We start from the raw sequence: 20,189 nt of genomic DNA, 5'->3' as shown, positions 1-20,189 counted from the left end.
CATAAGGAAGCACCACATGCAGAAGGACTGGGAAATTGGAAGAGGGATGAGAACGGAGGTGAGAATCCCAGTCAGAAGCCCAGTCCCCCTTCTCTCAAGTTCATCCTCATCCTACCCATAGCCACCAAATCAATATTCCTATAGCACAGGTCTGACCAGGCCACTCTCACGCTCATGAAGCTCTCCCTCTGCCTCAAGAGTAAAATACAAAATTCTTTGTTATAAAACCCTTCACAATTTAGCATCAGCCTATCTTTCCAGATTTATTGCTCATTGCTCTCCCTCATACATTTTACATTCTAGTCCAACTGGCCTGATTGCTGTCCCAATTCTATGCCTTTTGCAAAGGCTAGAATGCCCTCCCTCCTCCCTCCTCCCTCCTGCCTTTGCAGAATCTCTAGCTGGGTTCAAAGCTTAACTCATGTTCCTACAGGAAACCTCTTCTGATCCCCCCAGCTGCTAGTGCCTTTTCCCAAGAAATATTTGTTCTTAATAGTCTAGCTGCATCCCTATCCCTGCTTCCCTGACAATAGAATGCAAGTTCACCGAGGGCAGGGCCTATTCATTTTTGTCTGTATCCCTAGTGCTTACCACGGGGCCTAGCACATAGTGGACACTTATAAATGCTTGTCAAATGAATGGGAGGCTATTGTAATAGCATGAATTTTTTCTGATTCAGACAAGGGTACCATGAGGAGTCCTTTCCATTAATGTTAGAATGATACAGGGTGGGGGAGAGGGGTTGGTGAAAGAAGTGCATAAACATAAGATAGGAAGCCTTTTGCCATCCTAAGGTTAGACCCAGGGGTCCCTGTGCTGTTGCTTGGCACATTTCCAGGAAACTTGTCACCTCTCTAACACAAACCTCTCTCTGGGTCTTTGCTCCAGCTAGTCCCTTCTGCCTCTAACATTCTGTGATTTTATAATAACCTGTGTTGTCCAGGCTGCCCCATCCCTTCAAGTTCTAGTGTCCGATGGTCCTAAAATTTGGACAGGAGGAAAAGCCTCCACCATAAACTCTAGGCCCCCTCCTTTGGTACACTTGAAGGTCCCTCTACTCAGAGGTGACTGGGTAGCAGTTGCCCCTTGACCCCCATGGCCTTTTTTGCTGGATTTCACCAGCCTGATTCTCATCTATCTCCCCATCATACTTTCTTGGTAGTCAAATGAAGCCCTTGGAACAAAGGGAGAAGGAGAGCCAGGGGAGGTTCCTTTGGTCACCTCCTGTATCACAATGCACAAAGCTGGCATTCTGTCAGCCATTCAACCTGGCACATGGGGTGTGGCGCCAATACCTCAGGGACCTCTGCCAGGGTGGATTCCCTGCCTCTCCCTAGCTCTTAAGGAGTAACCAGAGCCAGGAAATCACAGCGCTTTGTGGAAAGACACTCAGATAGGCGCCTCAGATAGCTGGGGAGTGGGAGGGAGGGAAAAGGGTGTGAACATAACTGGAAAGAAAGAGAAAGCAGGATCTGCTAGTTAAACCACAGGCCTAATCTGATCAAATCCCTTCCAGGCAGCCAGTTGGACACTATCCCCAGACGGAGGATGGGGAAAAGAAGGTGAGAAGGGTATAGTTATGCCCCACAAGCTTATGGCCAGAGGCACTAGCTGGGCTAGTAGCAGGTCATGGGGGTTGTGTCCCAGAGGCCTCAGACCATGAGCTTACACAATATCATCTCCCATTTCTATAGGATTTAAGGGTTTACATAGTGCTTTGCTCACAATAGCCCAGTGGAGTTACCCCCATTTTAAAGAGGAGGGAACTGAGACACCACTTAGCTTCAAAGAACCATCTGTAACATTTCCCTCTCTGGGAAATACCTGATTGCTTCATTTTCCTCCAGGAATACTACCTGTTTTCCAGACACGTACTGGGAGGCTCACCGTTACCTCTCTGCAGTTTTGCTTGCACGTGGTTCTTCCTCCTGTCCAAATTTTAGGGCCATCAGACACTAGAACTTGAAAGGATCTCAGAGATCATCCAGTCCAACCCACCCATTTTAAAGACAGTGAAATTAAACTCCAGAGAAGGGAGGTGACTTACCCACAGTTACACAGTAAGTAAAGAGTCAGAGGCAGCACTTTTAGAAACTGAGTCTCCTGATTCCCAATCCAGTGTTCTTTCTACCATGGTATGCGATCCCACTCCTTTCTACCACTCAACACGTAGATCAAGTGCTACCTAAATGAAATCTCCTTCTAATTAACCCAGCACACAGGGATTATGACCATCTTTGGATTCCTTCAGACCCTACTATCTATACCACATGACTTAATGTGATGCCTTATATCGCCTTATTATTTCAGATGCACATATGTGTCTCATCTTCCCACTAAACCAAAAATTCACCAACAGGAGAAAACATGTCTTCTCCCATCTTCCCCCAAAGCAGCCACAAGCCTATGTACCTGGCACGTACATGACAGAGCATAATCTTCCTAATAACTCTTTCCAGCACTGGCTGCACCTTCACTTATTCCCCTTGGCTCACTGGTCAAGGTGGGGGAATCAGAATGTACCTTCCTCTCCATTGCCACTTTCAGGTTCTCCCCTAACTCCATCACTTAATAACTTCTCTTCCTTTGAGGTTCATACTACATCAAACACCCGATCAAAATTCTGGTAGCTGTTGTCCACAGATTCCTACAGGGGTGGGGAACCTGCAGCCTTGAGGCCACATGTGGCCTTCTGGATCCTTAAGTGCGGCCTTTTGACTAAATCCAAGATTTGTTGTGCAGCCTTTGACACTGTTGATCACTCTCTCCTTGATACTCTCTTCTCTCTGGGTTTTCAGAACATCACTCTCTCCTGGTTCCTCTGCTGAATTCTAATCACTTTTTCTCTGTCTCTTCTACTGAATTCTCATCCCCATCATGCCCTTTAACTGGAGATGTCCTTTAGGGTTCTAGCCTGGGCCCTGGTGAATTAACATCTATTTGATGATGATGTTTCTCAAATCGACTTATTTATCTCTCTATTGCCCTCCAGACTCACAACTCCAAATGTCTTTCAGACATCTACAACTGGATGTCCTGTAGATATCTTAATATGTCAAAAACTAAACTCATTATCTTTTCCCAAAAACCTTCTGCCCTTCCAAATTTCCTTATTACTGTTAAGGGCACCACCATCCTCCTAAACCCCCAGGCTCAAAACCTAGACGTCATCCCTGGTTCCTCACTATCCCCTCACATATCCAATCTGTTGCTAAGGTCTGTCAATTCCACCTTCACAACAGCTCTCAAATACTCTTCCTCCTCCTCTCCTCTAGCACTGGCACCACCCAGATTCAGTCTTTATCACCCCACATCTGGATTATTGCAATAGCCTGCTGGTGGGGTCTGCCTACCTCAGGTCTTTCCTTATTCTAATCCATCCTTACATCAACCGCCAAAGTGATTTTTCTAATTTGCAGGTCTGATCATATCACACACACACACACACACTCTCTCTCTCTCTCTCTCTCTCTCTCTCTCTCTCTCTCTCTCTCTCTCTCTCTCTCTCTCTCTCCAAACCCTGTGGCTCCTTATCACTTCCAGAATAAGATACAAAATGTTCTGCTTGGTAGTCAAAGCCCTTCAAAACCTAGCTGCCTCCTCCTTTCTTAGGGTATTACTTATCTGTATACATGTCATAGCATTGTGAATAGACTAGAAACTTCTTGAGAGTAAGAACTGTACCTTTTTCCATCTTATAGCCCTAGTACTGGGCACAGGTGCTTGAACATAGTAGACAATTAATAAACATTCATTGAATTGAACTAGATATACACCTATAGTTCTATCAATTGGTTATTTTCTGGGAAGCAGCTAAGGGTCAGTAAAAATCTCTGACAACCAAGCAGCAAAACCATATGGAAAAAAGTGAAGCCCTAGAGCAGTGTACCACATAGTCCCCCAAGACACTGAGTCTGGTGAAGAAGGAAATCAAGGAAAGTCAGGAGTAGCTCAAGGGGAGCTTACTTCCCTTGGGTTCACTAAAACCAGTGGTATCCGGAAGCCTAATTATCTCCATAGAGAGCCAACTGTTAAATTTTCAGTGTGAACATTTGCACCTTAGAAATAAGAAAATCCTACAAATCAGGGCTTGGTTCATCGTTATGTTGATTGTCTGCAAAAAGCTGGACCAGGAATCAAGAAGACCTGAGTTCAAATCCAGCCTCAGACTAGCTATATGGTCCTGGGCAGGTGACTTAAACTTCTATTTTCCTCAGTTTTCTCAACTGTAAAATGAGGATAATAATTGCATCTACCTCTCAGGGTTGTTATGAGAATCAAATGAGATAATATTTGTTTAAAAAAAAAGAAAATTTTAGCACAGTGCCTGGCACATAGTAGAAACTATATAAATGTTTATTCCTTTCCTTCTCCTCCTTTTCCCCTGTCTTCACTTACAGGGTAGAAAAAATATGAATAATACATATTAAATTTTTAAATATGTCATAAGCACAATTTTTCTTCCAGTTGGCTGTTAAACTTTTACTAGCATGCCTCTGGCTAAAACTGAGAGGAGGAAACCCTCAAGGAGGCAAGATTAATCTTTGCTCAGAAAAAGCAGAAGAGGAGGCTGCCTTCATGGCATGATGTGCAGAGCTTAGAGCCGGTCTCACTATCAAGAATCAGTGCCTGAAATTTCATCATTAGCTCTTCATTCCTTCTGGATCCCCTGGATCAAATTGTGTGTCAAATTCATTCATTAGGGTCTTATTGAAATATAAACTCTCAAAATTCAGCTGATACTTGATATCGCGTGACAAGAGAGTCTGATCCTGGAATTTGGGAAGACCAGCAAAGACCTTCAGATGCTTTAAAGTTTTTGAGAAGATTACTGTCCCATGAGAAAAACCACTGCATCCTGACCCCACCTTCCTAAGTCCTAGACACCTACAGAATTCCTCTCTCATCTAACAAATAATAAATCTTATCAATGAGTACATCATCAACTATAAATGTAAAAAAAGCCAGGGTGGGAAGGCAAAAGATCTATTTCTAGCTCCATCACTAGACTACTGGGTGACCTTGAGTGAATTCCTTCACCTCTCTGGACCACAGATACATCCTCTAAAAAGGAGAGCATTGGGAGTGGTGGTGTTACAGTAAGATGATCGCTAAGGCCCTTCCAACTCTGGTATTTTAAGCCTAAATCTGTACCCTGAAGTTTCGGGCTAGTTACTATAAAAGACATAAGGTGACTGGTTTCCTTGTTCCTGGAGTCTGAGTGACTCCTGGTGGTAGGGACAGAAACCACCAGGGATAAGATCAATTATTATTACACCCACCACACACACAAACACAGGGATTAAATCGGTATTTGGGACCCAAAGTCACATTGGGACAATATTTCATTGTCCCCGGGTAGGCAAGTTTACCACAAGCTCAGAATAACAGAACGGTATAGGGGACGAAAAACAGCTGGGGGCTAGAAGCCAGAGGACTTGAAGTCTAGTCCCAAATCAGCCATTGACCTATTTGAGTGACTTTGGAGAAATCCTGTTCCTTCTGGTTCCTCATCTCTAAGATGAGGAAATTAAACTAGGTGATCTCTAAGGGTCTTCCCACCTTCAGACATTCTGCATTCCAAGCTCCAACATTCTCTGGTTCTCGCTGCTGCTGTTTATCCTTCATTCTCCAAGAGGACCATGACATCAGGGAGGTGATGCCATGACATGCAAGAGAATTGGATTTAAGTGAAGGAGGGCTATGCAAAGTCACCATCCTCACCTTCACCTCTGGAGCCATCTAGATCCAGTGGCCAGATACGGATCAGGACAACTCTCTCTGGTTCTTACCTTTCTCAGGAACATTTCTGGGCACACAATAGACACCAAAATCATTTGTCGAATGAAGTATATTGGGAACTGGCAAACAGGCTCCCCAGCCTACGGAGCCCTGTTGTGGCATTCTGAACAAAGTGGTAGTCCCCATTATAAAGCGAATCATTCTAGGAACTCAATAAAAAACAGAGCCCAGGCTGACCCTATCCCCTAACAATAGGTTCCCAGAGAGATCCTGAATAAGAATTATAAGAGTGAGTTTGAAGAGGAGACAAGAGAATTACCCTGAGGGCTAAGGAGACTGCAATTGTTTATTAGATGAAAAGAAAAGCCTCACCCTGGTCCATGTCCCATAACCAGGAATCTCACTAGCTGAGTTCATTTGTGCCTCAGTTTAGCAGCTGGGAAGGCAAGCTGGCTTGAAGGGGGCCCCAGGCTAGGTTCCAGCACCACAACAAGCTCAGCACCAGGGCCAAGCCTTCTTTGCACAGTCTCGGTCTTCAGAGTGTCACTTTCAATGTAATACTTGCTTCTTCTCCCAGTTCAGTCTCCTCTTGCCCCAGGGAAGACAGGTAGGTAGCCAAGCAGATCTCTCACCATCCAGGACTCAAGATCATATACACACCACCAGCAGGCCCTACAGAAATCATCAAAGTCATTTTCTCAGTTATACATACACTAAGCATCCTCTTGCTAATGAGAATACTAGAGGTGGTATGATGGAAAGAGCCCTGAAGTGGGAGTCATGAGACCTGGTTCTTGCTGACTCACTCAAATTCTCAGACTCAATGTCTTCAACCATAAAATGGGGATAATAGGCTTTTTCTAAGGTAGAGAGGTTCTTAACCCCCAAGGGAGTTTAGGTATGGATTTGCAAGGGGAGGGGGGGAGGGAGGGGGTGTCAATGAATTTGGATGGTGAAACAAATTACATCTTTATTTTCACTAACTTTTGCTTACTTTGTAATTATATATGAGTGTGTGTGTGTGTGTGTATTTGCATTTTAAAATGTTATTTTGAAAAAAATTAAAAAAATAAAAATAAAAATGTTACTCTGAAAAGGGGTATGTAAACTTTACCAGACTGCCAAAGGGGTCCATGACACAAAAAACAAAGATTAAGATCCCCTTATCTAAGTGATCTCAAAGCACCATCACTACCATCCCCACCCCACCCACCACCCCCAAAGAGGCCAATGTCAAGTTTCACAGAAAGCTCATTGGGCTGAGTCAGGAGATCTAGGTTCTGATTCCAGTTCTGCCACTAACTTGCTAAGTGACTCTGGGCAAGTCACTACATTGCAATGTGATTTTATTTCTCCATCTGTAAAATAGAAATAATACCACCTTGCCCACTGATAGAAAATTGTTAATATCAAATGGAATATTAACAGACACTGTCTCTTAATCACTCTAGCAATGTCATGAATTCCAGTGGTTTCCTTACATTCCTATCCTAAAGGTAATGTCTATGAGGTTGCGCTGAATCCCACCTTAAGTCCTCACCCTGAGATTTTGCCTTGCAAAGGAATCCAGCTCAACTTGGATCTAAGCCTCTAATATCCTTGCCCCTTTCCATTGGGATTCATGGCATGAAGACCAAAACAGCCAGAATGAAGTAGTTTTCCTTGCTCGGATTACCAAGGGTGACTGGGATATCATGACCAGGCCTTGTTACCTCATACTACCTCCTCCCCTCCTAAAAGTATAAAGAACCTTTCATGGGTCTCTTGATTAGGAAATCCGCTGTGTTCTGCCCTTATGGGACAAGACCTGCTATCCTGTTATCTCAATTAAAGATATTTATTCCTCAACTCATGGCTTTGATTTATTTCAGGATTTGACATCACCCACCTTTATCAGGATGTTGTAGAGAAAAAAAAATGAGGCAAGAACTGAGAGAGATTTTTATTGCCCTATTTCACAGCTAGAGAAACTAAGGCTAAATGACTAATTTTCCATGTCCTTAGGATGACTAGAGCCCATTTAGGAAAACTTACCGATAAAATTTTCACAACAGAATCCACCATCTTGATCCCCATGACATCAGGCAGAGGGATACCAGGAACCAGGCAACCTAGAAATAATAAACAGAGTATAATTAGGTAAGTTAGAGAAAAGATGGAGAAAAAACCATTACAGAATTGTCTGTGGCTTTGCTGGAAACCCAGCACCAGCTCATATTTGAAACTGGGAAGACCAATTAGCAAATGTATTCATTAGAACCTACATTTATCAACAAGGTTCAAGGCCCAAGGCTAATCATTTGTTTGCTCAGCTAAGATATTCCACCATGATTAGAACCATTGGTGCCTGTACAAAGATGGTTAGGTGTACGAATTTCATGCAGAGTCAGTCAATATTTTCATTTACTAATACACATAGTGAAGGCACAGGACCCTATGTAACACATGATTACCTTCTTACAAGAGAAGTGCAAACAAGACCCTGATTCAAAGGTTGGCTAATTATTCTTCACTGCTACCAACTACCAATTTTTATGCCCAGGATAATTGAGAAGGGTGGTGAGAAATGGGACATAATTAGTCTTCAAATATATGGACTGTCACATGGAAGGACTGGATTGATTCTGCTTGACCCTCAGAGGGCAGAATCACAGTGAAATGTGACTCAGTCTATGAAAGAAATATGAGAGCTATGCAATAATTTAATAGACTACCTCAAAAGCATTCAAAATACGAGAATTGTTTCTCTGGGTGAAGGTCAGAACAGATGATCTCTGAGGCTCCTTCTAGCATGGCCTTACGGGATACCATGTCTTAGCTCTAACTAGAGCTAAGCCCACTGGGGCACTATAAATGTTTATTAACTGATTGATGCTTCTGATTGAATGTTCAGTCCATTATTTGGAGGCAGTGAAGTGGCACAGTAGATAGAGCACTGAGCTTGGAGTCTGGAAGAACTAAGTTTGAATCCTGCTTCAGGCACTTACTAGCTAGATGACCTGGGTAAGCCACTTATCTCTTTGCACCCCAGTTTCCTCATCTGCAAAATGGGGATAATAATAGTATCTACTTCCCAGGGTTATTGTGAGAATTATGAGATAACATATGCAGAGGTGCATTGTAAAACCTTAAAGTGCTATATAAACACTAGCTATTTTCATTATTATTATTATCATCTATCTGTTCTTTCTATTTTTCTAAATTTGAAACTTCAAATTCAGAAATCCTGTCACTGATCCTCTGCTCTAAGCCCTGGTGCCTAGAACAGTCATGCAGCCATTAGACTGCAGTAGCATCTACCACAGTTAACCTCAAAGTTCAAATTTGATGCTAACGACTGCCAACTCTCCCTCCACCCCACCCAGCCAAGTTGGCTTCACTGCTGGCTCAGTCAAGCTGGCCAGGGCACTTGACAATGGGTCCCAGGGGTAAGAAAACAAGAGAGTATGAAGAGTTGGATACAATCCTCCCCTGAAAAATAGCCTGGAGCCCAAGTCCTGCTGAGGCTGAGTCTTCCTCGAGGATAGAATAATTCAGTGATTTTCTTTTTGCCATAAAACCTTAACTGAGCACACCAGAGAAAATAAAGTACAGGGGAATGAACCCTGGGCTAAGAATTAAGAGATCTGAGTTCTAATCCTGACTCTTTTGGTGGCCTTAGGTAAACAATCATCCCTATCTCAGTCTCAGTTTCCCCATCTTCAAAATAAGAGGATTGGACCAGATGGTCTTCTAGGTCCTTCCCAGTGCTGACATTCTATGTTCCATGTTCTAAGATCTCTCCTAGCTGTGAAGTTCTATGACTATCAATTTAAGACTAGGCACAATACCTATCCTCCTTACTTAGGGGAAGGGAGATTTGAGGGCCACCATCTCGAGGATTAAGGGAAAGTGCCCTTTGGGTTGGGCCTCAGTTTCCTCATCCATAAAATTAGATTTTTGAATTAGAAGTCCTCTGAGGTCCCTTCAAGCTCTTGATCTATGATCGTTTGAACTGTACCTTTATCCCCAGCTTCTCATTTCTGGTCCAGTGAAGTCATGGCAGGGGCACCGGGGGAGTGGAGAGGGGGAAAGAAGGAGGGAGGAGGGAGGTAGTGCTGAGAGGACAGGAACTCTAGATCACAGAGATAGGCAGGACAATGGGGCCCGCAGAGCAAACCAAGTAGTTGAACCAGGAGCCTACTGGGCCATGATGCTCCTAGTTCACGTGGGCAGGGAGGGAGGAGGCCAGCATGTGCGTATTCTACTGCAATTGGCACCAAAGCCAACAAGTCCCGCACCATTGACGCTGGGGACAAAAAGATCTTCCAGGAGCTTGCTGATCACTGGATTGAGACCTGATACCTAGGGAGGGAAAAGTGGAGTGAGTTGTCTTGGATAAAATGTCTCGGCTTTACTCTTACTTCCCTCCTCCCTCCTTACTGTTAACCCCAGCCCCTTTGAATCCCCTTCGTATGCTTCCCCCTATCTTCTTACCCAGGCCTACCACTGTATCCATAGCCTACGCTTCTCTCTCACTGTTACTTCCTCCCCTGTCTCCCTTTATCACCCCAACTCCCACCCTTCACCCTCTCCCATCCCTAGTTCCCTCATGCATCCCCTGCTCCTGGTCTTTTAGATTTGCCTAAAGCTATACTTGACTCCTGGCTCCCACAGTCTTGCCCCCTCTATTCTAAACCCTTTATACATGGCCTCCATCTTCTACCCCATCAATGATCCTACTCTCATCCCCACCATCACCTCATGGTCCCACCCAGGGGTGTGCTGAACACAATTTTAAGTTTAATCTGCATTACTATCAACATTTTCTCCATTAATTTCTTAAATCTAGACAATAAAAAAAAACCTAATAAATCAAGCCCTGATTTGTAGGGTTTTCTGATTTCTAAGGTGTATGTAAATGTTCACATTGAAAATTTAACAATCAGTTTTCTGGAGAGCTAGTTAGGGCTGACTCTAGCACATCCTTGAATTATTACCCCACATAAAAGACACACACACACACACACACACACACACACACACACACACACACACACCCTGTCCCACCCTATATAGCACTAATTCCAAGGTCAGAGGACCAAAGTTCAAATCCCACCTCTGATCACCACTATGTGACCTTGGACAAGTCATCTAACTTCTTTAGGCCTGGGTTTCCTCATCTATAAAATTAGATTTTGAATTAAAAGTCCTCTGAGGTCCCTTAAAGCTCTCAATCGATGATCCTTTGAACTGCACCTTTATACCCTACTACTTCCTGACTCCCCAGACCCAAAACATCAAATGACGTGAGATATCCCCTTAGATCAGTGGTTCTAAAACATTTATCTCAGGACTCCCCTCCCCTGACAAAGAGTTTTTGTTTATGTGTGTTTTATCTATGGATATTTAGCATGTTAGAAATTAAAATTTAAAAATTAAGAATTAGCAATCCTGAGAGCTGGTTAGAGTTGCCTCCAGCATGCCTCTGAACTCTCACCCTACTTGAACCACACACACACACACACACACACACACACACACACACACATAACATACACACACACACGCACACACATGCACGCATACACATGCACACATGCACACAATTCTGTCCCACCATAATAGAAGCAGCACTGATTCTGGAGACAGAGGGTCTGTGTTCAAATATCACCTCTGATGATCACTATGTGATCCTTAGTATTTTTATGAAAATAGTTTTGACCTCATAAGACTCCTATGAAAGAGTCTCAAGGACCCTCAAGAGTCCCTAGACCATATTCTGAGAACCACTGTCTTAGATATCCTCAAATCTCAGGCCCAAGGGAAGGTGACCAGAGACTTTGCCAAAAGCCCTTCCCCAAGCACAGAGGATGAGTCACTGGATTTTCACCCAGGTCTTAGATCCTTTACTCCAGATGACCTGGGACAGCTAGGAAAGGACTACCAGCCTCAAATGCCCCAACGTCAACTGTCTTCCCTATAATCTCCTTCCACATAGAGAAAAGGTTTGACTACCATCTGTCCCCTAAACCCTGGCCCAAAGGCATGAGGGTCTGGTGGGGAAAGATAACAAAGTCAGGGGCCCATCCAAGCTCTGGCTCGTCTTCCCTGACCCCCTACACACACACACACACACACACACACACACACACACACACACACATACACACACTTCTCCAAATTACTTACTTGAATGCTTCCCACTGATGAAGATGACAGGGACAGGGAGATGCTGCCAAAGACAATGTTAAAATAACAGATAAAAAAAACCTTTGTCTGACCTGGATCTCCATTCCCTATCCCCAAGCAGTTCCTGGCTCTCAACTTCTCAGAAGGGTCCCTTAGCCTAGGGGGGCGGGGCCCAGAAATATGAGGGAGGCAAATTCCCTGGTATCTCATGACCTTTTCTAAGGATGGAGGGTGGGGAGTAAGCATCAGATCTTCACTCCCACAGTGAAGTAGCCCCTCTCCTTGCCAAGGCAAACCCCTATATCTAGACATGCAATCCCATTCCATACTGTCTTCCCCAACAGATTTTCCTTTCTACCATTTCCACTTTCACTAATCTTTAATCTCTCCCTCTCTGCTGGCTCCTTCTCTGCAGCTTACAAATATATACCCATCTTCCCATCCTTAAAAAAAAAATTCCCAGAAGTTTCCTCCATAGTCCTATAGAGTCTCTGCCCTTTTATGGCTAAATTCTTTGAAAAGTGCTGTCTACATTCAGTGTCTCAGTTTCTTCTCCTCTTCTAAACTTGCTAAAGTCTGGCTTCCAGCCACACCACTCATCTAGAACTGCTTTATTCAAAGTTGCCAGTGATCTTTTAATCACCATATGTAATGGTCTTTTCTCAATCCTCATCCTTGACCTCTCTGCAACCTTTGACACTGTTGACCATGGTCTTCTCCAGGTTGCTCCCTCTTCTCTAGGTTTTTGTGACACTACTGTCTCCTGGTTCTCCTATCTGTGTGACCACTTCCAGTTTCCTTTATTAGATCTTCCTCCAGCTCATGCCCACTAATGGTGAGAGTCCCAACCCCCACCAAGGATCTCTCATGGGCCCTCTTTTCTTCTGCCACCATACTATTTTCTTTGGTGATCTCTTCAGCTCCCATGGGTTCATGATTCCTCAGATATATTTATCTAGCCCTAACTTCTCTCCTGAGCTCTAATCTCTAACCACCAACTGCCCAACTGGGAGAACTAGATATACCCAACTGGACATCCCATAGACATCTCAAATTCAACATGTCTAAAACTGAACTCATTGTCTTTTCTCCAAAATTCTCCTCTCTTCTAAACTTCCCCCTACTGTTGATGATACCACCATTCTTCCAGGCACCCAGGCTCACAACCTCAGTGTCATGCTCAACTCTTCTCTCCACATATCCAATCCATTGCCAAGTTTTGTCATTTTTACCTTCACAACATCTCTTCTATAGTTCCCCTTCTCTCTATTCACATAGCTTCCACCCTGGTACAGGCCTCATCATCTCATGCTTGGGCTATTGGTGGGTCTACCTGCCTCAAATTTCTCTCCATCCCAGGCCATCCTCCAAAGCAACCTTCCTCAAGGCCAAGTCTGAGCATGTCACTCTGCTACTTAGTAAACTCTAGTGTCTCCCTATCACCTCCAGGATGAATGTGGAATCCTCTCTCTGTCAATGCAAACTCTTCACAACCCAGTGCTTTCCTTCTCTCCTTACTTTACCCTTCTTTATACACTCCACTACAAACTGGTGACACTGGCCTTTTTGCTATTCCTAATACACAATGCTCCATCTCCAAATGCTATAGACTTTTTCACTCACTGTTCCCCATGCATGGAATGGTCTCCTTCACCTCCAGTACCTGGCTTCCTGGGTTTCCTTCAAGTCTCAGCTCAGATCACCTCTTCAGCTGAAGGCCTTTCCTGGTCCTTCCCCAACCCCACAGTCCCCAGCCCCAGTGCCTTCTTGCCTTCCCTCTGAAATTACTTCCCATTTTCACTAGATATGTATATCTTATATATATACATAATTTCTTCTACGTTGTCTCACTATTAGACAGCAGGGACATGGTTTTGTCTTTCTTTGTATTCCCAGTCATTGGCACACAGTAGGCACTTAATAAATGCTTGTTGGCAGATTGACTTACTGCTGTCCTAGGTCTGATTGATCCCTTTGTCAGATCTTGCCTTCTGGGGACCAATCATCTTGTTTCAGTACAAACCCCCACATCCCATAACCATTCCCAACCCTACTATCTTGGCTTCACCTATTGAAGGGCTCTGGGAAGAGTCTTAAAAGAGACCTGACTCGTAGTGAGTACCTTTGTGTCTCAGGTAGAATGATGGACTTGGGGTCAGGAGGTGGAAAGGAGGAGACATCTCTCAGGAAACAACAGAGACAGACCCAGGGAGGAGCCTAAGCTAGAGAATGCTGTGTGGGTTTTACCCTTAGCAGCTGGGTGACTAGTGAGAACCTCTCTGTGATGTTTCCCCCAATGTAGGATGGGGATAATGATCCCTGGCCTACCTTCCTCACAGCGTGGTTATGAATAAAGTGTTTTTTATAAACCTTAAAGTGATATAAAAAATGGGAGTCATTATTAATTACTGCTAAGGCAAGAGAGGGAAAGAAAGATCAAGTAGCATGGACACCAGATTTGTTCCTTCCATCTTTTATTGGGCTCAGATTAATCTGGGATAGAAGGACTATCTAGAATGTCAATAAAACCCCCTCCTCCCTCAACAGACAGGGACAGATTCCTGTTACCATCATCCCCCAGGAGATGGCCCAGCCCCTGTACCCAGTACCTTTCCAGAGAAAGAGAGATCATCAATTTGCATCCAGAAACCACAAAGTTGGCCTTCAGGAAGAGATCCTACAACATCAAAGCAAGGGGGTGAGCAATAATGACCAGCTCCCAGGCAGCAGCTAAGTGGGCCTGGAGTCAGGAAGTCCTGAGTTCCAATCTGACCTCAGACTTACTAGCTGTGTGACTCTGGATGAGTCACTCAACCCCATTTTCCTCAGTTTCCTCATCTGTAAAATGAACTAGAGAAAGAAATGACAAACCACTCCAGTGTCTCTGGCAAGAAAACCCCAAATGAAGTCACAGAGTCAGACAGGACTGAAATGACTGAACAATAACCCATGGATAAATCTTGTGTTTCTAATATGCCCCTCTACCTCAGAAACAGACATTCTCTCTCCTCTACTCCTCCTCACCAACACTAATTGCGTTACTCGCAGACAGAGCAGGGAGCCGCCTAAACAAGAGAATTTCATCAGCAGCACGAAGCTGACTACCAAACCTATCACTGGGCCACCATTAAGATTTTCATTCCTTTGAACTCTGTTATAATAGAAATATCCACCTGGGAAGAGTTCACATGCTAACCTGTTGTCCATTCCATATACTTTAGAGTGGATGAATTTGTTAGCTCCTTTCATGAAGGCAGTTTTGGATAAAAAGTTCAAGGTAGTACAAAAGGGTCTTTGCCCTACTAAACCATAAGCAGGGACTGAGTCTTCTCTAATCTTTGTACCAACCCCAGGCCCTAGCACAGTACTAGTAGAAACTTAATATATATTTGTTATATTCTGTTGGAAGCTGGGGGAGTGTTGGGAGGTTGGGAAAAGGTAAAGGAAGATATGGAGGGAGAAAGTAAAATTAAGGGCACCGAAGACAAATTCCCCTCCCCACCCTGAGAATAATCACTGCCCACCTGCCAGACCAGACCGCCTTGGTCCTAGCCTCACACCCTCACAATGCCACCCTCCTCCATCTCCCTCACTCCCTGAGCACAATCATGGCCCACCGGCCTCCCTCCAGCCTGTTATGGTTCTGGCCTTACCGCCTTCAGCACCATCAGGGGAAAGAAGGTGTTATGTGCCTTCTGGAGGAAAAGCTGGATGATGAGAAACAGTTTGACCGTGGCCTTGCCATCCTCCAACAGAATCAAGGGACGCTCTGACAGGACCAGCTTCACAATGAGCGGTGAGGATGAGGGACATGGAGAACACTGGAAAGATATTTAAAAGTCCATCTGAAGCACCCCAGAGTGATGAACCATCATCAGTCTGATATTTGAGTGTGAGCAAACTAATCAGATCCTATCCAGCTCGACAGCTTCCAGGATCACTACATTGAAGGGATGAGACAAAGGGCTTTTGATAAAAGGAAGGCAAGATCAGAAGTTCCAATCATAGGATACCAATAGGCACATCTCAGCGCTGGCCCAAGTTTAAGCCTAGAGATTTTGGGTTCATGGAAATGGCTGCCAAAACAAAGTTCACCAGCCTAAGATGAGGGAAAGATATGCAGCAGTGTATAACTCAGGTTCCATTTTGCCAATGAAACAACCAGGAGTGTATTGGAACCAGTTCCTCGCCAGCTCAAGAGACATAATGGTTAAATTTTCAATATGAGCATTTACACCTCAGAAATTGGCAAACACTACAACTCAGGGTTTGATTCACTGTCTTGTTGATTTCCTAAACTTAAGAAAGTGATGGAGAAACGTTAATAACGCAGATTAAGCTTAAAAGTATGTCATGGGTACATTTTTTGGGAGGGACAGCCAGTTGTTAAATGTTTACCAACACAACCCTGGGAATAATCCAGTTTCTTGAGGTCCATCTTCCTACAAAGTACCATAACAGTGAGAAAAATTGCTTACTGAAGATGGAATCAAGGGGAAGATTGCATTCTTTAGCTGGTTACACTCAGAAAACTGCGAAAACAAAAGGGAAAAATAATACTAAGTGAGAGGCATAGATGCCCTGATATGATCCATTTCCCTATACCTCCTCAACTATAAGCCCAGACCCTTCACTGGTCATCAGAAGAAATAAAAGTGACCAGCCCAGGAGCCTCCAAACCCAGAATGAAGTACTCATACCCCAATCCCTCCCATACCTTCTCAGGGAGCTGATTTCTTAGTGACATATCTCAAGCCTTCCTTTATTTCCATCTTAGGCATGAGAAGAGATAAAGATTTCTTTGGTCCCACCTTCCCCAGTGGTTACCTCCCATGCACAATCCCTCCCATACCTTCTCAGGGAGCTGATTTCTTAGTGACATATCTCAAGCCTTCCTTTATTTCCATCTTAGGCATGAGAAGAGATAAAGATTTCTTTGGTCCCACCTTCCCCAGTGGTTACCTCCCATGCACAGCACATAGAAGTCACCTACAAAACTCCAACTTGAACCCTTTGGGGAGGGACTTGACCATCTTTGCTAAATGTAAGAGTAAGTCCCAAAATGAAAGATCAAGTAAGAACAGAAACTACAAAGGAAAGAGTATTGGATGTAGAGCCAGTGGGCCGGGGTTCAAGTCTTGGCTCTGTAACTTACTACCTTAGTGATTTTGATCTCATTGGAACTTAGCTTCCTCATCTTTAAAATGAAGGAGCTGGCCAAGATGATCTCTGTGATCCTTCCCATCCCTAAGTCTATGGTACTAATGTAACCTCTATATATACCTAGAAAAATGGAACTGGAAGGGACCATAGAGATGACCAACCACTGTCTCATTTTAGACAACTCATATTCCTTCTCTGGGCTTGTTTCTTCACCTATAAGACAGGGTCAGTAAAGCCAATCACTGAGAAACAGTGTGGCATAGGGGATAGAAAGCCAGCCTCAGCTGACTGAAGAACTTAGGCCAGCAAGACCCAAGCTCAAGGGCAGTCTTTGACACATACTGGTGGTATGACCCTAGGAAAGTAACTTAACTTCTTAATCTCCCAAGCAACTCTGTAGACCTATGGGTTGCAGAGAAGGTGCAAAACTGCAATCATAGAGGGAATTTCCCCAACTAGGAGCTCCCCATGCCAATGAAACCTGAGGTCCAGTTTCCATTCTTCTCCTTAATATCCACCTTGCTTCCCTCACAGAACTGCAAAGCCCTATGTAGACAGGAAGTAGAGGAAGTTCCAGTCATACCTGATTTATTGGAGTTTTCAAGGAATGGGATATCTTATGTGTGCAAACATACACGCACATATATTCATGAATGCATGCATATATACTTTTGTACACACATGTATGAGGGTGGGGTGCGCGTGTGTGTGTCTGTATAAAAGAGACACGCTATAGTAGAAACAACTCTGGACTGGGAGTCAGAAAAAGTGAGTTCCATTCCTGCCCCCAAAATTTAACTAGATCTATGATGACAAATTCCTTTTCTTCTATGCACCTATTTCCTTATCTGTAGAATGGGAATACTACTCAAACTGACTACAAGTCAGTCTGTAGGGAAAGGCCAAATGGCCTCAGAGGTTCCAAGATGGAACCAATGTGAATAAGGTCAGAAGACCTACCAAAGTTCAAATCCTAGCTCTGACACTTGCCCCATCTGTGACCATGGACAAGACATAATGCTTTAGTCTCAATTTCCTTAGTGGTAAAGCAGAGATGATAATACATGAACTACAAACCTCATAGGATTTCTGTGAGTAATGTAACATGGAAATGTGAGCTCTGTGTGTGTTTGTGTGTATGTTTACATCGTGTGCGCACATACTCTTTGATCCAGCAATACCACTTATGAGGTCTGTATCCCAAACAGATTTTTTTTAAAAAAGGGAAAAGGACCTATTTGTACAAAAATATTTATAGCAGTTTTTTTTGGTGATGTCTAAGCATTAGAAATTGAAGGGATACCCATCAATTGGGAAATGGCTGAACAAATTGTGGTACATGATTATAATGGAATATTATTGTGATGTAAGAAATGATGAACAGGCAGATTTCAGAAAAAGCTGGAAAAACTAACATCAGCTGGTACAGAGTGAGGTGAGCAGAACTAAGAGAACAGTGTACACAGTAATGGTGATATTGTGCGAAGAACCACTGTGAATGACTTAGCTATTCTCAACAATACAAGACAATTCCAGAGGAATGGTGATGAAATATGCCGTCCATCTCCAGAGGAAGAACTGATAGTGTCTGAATACAGACCCAAGCACACTATTTTTCATTTTCTTTCTTTCTTCCTTTTTATAGTTTGAGTTTTCTTTTTATAAAATGACTAATATGGAACTATTTTACATGATTGCATATGTATAACGGATATCAGATTGCTTACCACCTCAGGGAGAGGGGAAGGGAGGAAGAAAGAATTTGGAACTCAAAACTTTAAAAAAATGTTAAAAAAAATTTTTACATGTAATTGAGGAGAAATAAAGTATTATTAAAATTACATATAAAGTAAGAATAAGTAGGCTCTCAGTAAGGACTTCTACAATGACGTACAATTCTAAATAATAACAAAAACAGCACCAATAATAAAAGAAGTGACTATTTCAGGAGTTCAGAAGCTTTTGATGCTTACTTTTGAGTAGTGCTGTTTTTTTTTTCCCCAGAAGGCTGAGTTTGCTGGCAGGCAGACCACCAGATATAATACTATTCTATTTTTATTGATAGAAAGGTTGATGGCAGAATTAGGGGAAGCAATTGAAGCTTTCAACCCAGACTGAAATCCAAATTTGAAGGATTGGAAATGCTATCCCTGTCAGGAGAGGGTGCCAGGCTCACCATTTCCTGATTGCAGGTAAACACAGGTGGGGAAAGGTTGATGAGAATGGAAAGGATAACAGATAGGAAGGACTGATGGATGCCCAAGGAGACCATGTATCCATCCAGTCTTGGAAGGGCAACCGGGGTTAAGTTGGCAGGTATGTTAACGGAGCCACCTTCCATCAGTCGGACAGCAACCTGAAGGGGGCAAAGAAAGAGGAGCAGATACATCCAGACAAAGCCAGCAGTACCTGAGACTCTACCACCTCCCCTCCAAGTCCCTCTAGGCATCGCCCCAAGGAAGCGCCACTCGACAGTGTTCACAATGATTGCAGTGAGCAATAGAAACAGGCAACAGCATTCCCACAAATAGAGATTTTGCCTGGACTCCTGCAGGTTCCTAGGCATAGCATCATCAGAAGCTGAGGCGGGGCGGGGGGGGAGGGGACGACAGAGACTCTCTTTCCATACCTCTACCACAATCCTATGACAAATATCTGGAGGACCTGATTGTGAGATCAACAAGCTTGGAGTATATATGGAGGGGGCTCCAGTTACCCGAAACCCCTTGTGCCATGGAAGTAAAGAGCCCTGAGGAAAGCTAAGCTTGAAAGAAGGGCTCCTAGTATCCTCCTTCTTCTGCAACCTCCAAAAATTCATACTCACAATGATGTTAAGATCCACAGTCTGGCCTGTAATGGCAGGGGATCCAGCAAGTGTGTACCGAATTGTTCCCAGTGTGCCCAGGGGAGCCAGGGCTATAGGAGCACAGGGAGAGGAGATAGAGTGGGAAGGAGGGGAAGGGGGAGAGAGACAAGATTGGTTAAAGGCCTACGGTAGACCCGCCCTTTGTGAATTCCCAAGTAAACAGGGGTGTATTTGTAAATGTTTAATAATCAGCTCTCTGGGGAAAAATAATGTATATACAACACACTTTTAAATTTAATCTTCATTA

The 20,189-nt window shown here is 43.7% G+C and overlaps 3 long non-coding RNA genes across 3 annotated transcripts; all 3 read right to left on the bottom strand.

Annotated features, from left to right (window-relative positions):
- Positions 1-6,070: 6,070 nt before the first annotated feature.
- LOC144455641 (uncharacterized) lies at positions 6,071-7,854 on the bottom strand. The gene is made up of 2 exons (XR_013484361.1): positions 7,777-7,854; positions 6,071-6,414 (listed from the first exon to the last, which is right to left on the bottom strand). It is a non-coding gene; the product is annotated as an uncharacterized LOC144455641 (long non-coding RNA).
- A 1,746-nt stretch (positions 7,855-9,600) lies between these two features.
- LOC144455640 (uncharacterized) lies at positions 9,601-14,591 on the bottom strand. The gene is made up of 3 exons (XR_013484360.1): positions 14,523-14,591; positions 11,914-11,956; positions 9,601-10,086 (listed from the first exon to the last, which is right to left on the bottom strand). It is a non-coding gene; the product is annotated as an uncharacterized LOC144455640 (long non-coding RNA).
- A 981-nt stretch (positions 14,592-15,572) lies between these two features.
- Positions 15,573-19,986, bottom strand: LOC110211324 (uncharacterized). The gene is made up of 3 exons (XR_013484359.1): positions 19,901-19,986; positions 16,392-16,445; positions 15,573-15,734 (listed from the first exon to the last, which is right to left on the bottom strand). It is a non-coding gene; the product is annotated as an uncharacterized LOC110211324 (long non-coding RNA).
- Positions 19,987-20,189: the final 203 nt, after the last annotated feature.

Source organism: Phascolarctos cinereus, unplaced genomic scaffold, assembly GCF_003287225.1.
Source record: "Phascolarctos cinereus isolate Bilbo 61053 unplaced genomic scaffold, phaCin_HiC Scaffold_2;HRSCAF=192, whole genome shotgun sequence".
Lineage (NCBI taxonomy): Eukaryota > Metazoa > Chordata > Mammalia > Diprotodontia > Phascolarctidae > Phascolarctos > Phascolarctos cinereus.
The sequence above is the reverse complement of the archived record's forward strand: the minus strand, read 5'-3'. Positions and strand labels throughout refer to the sequence as shown.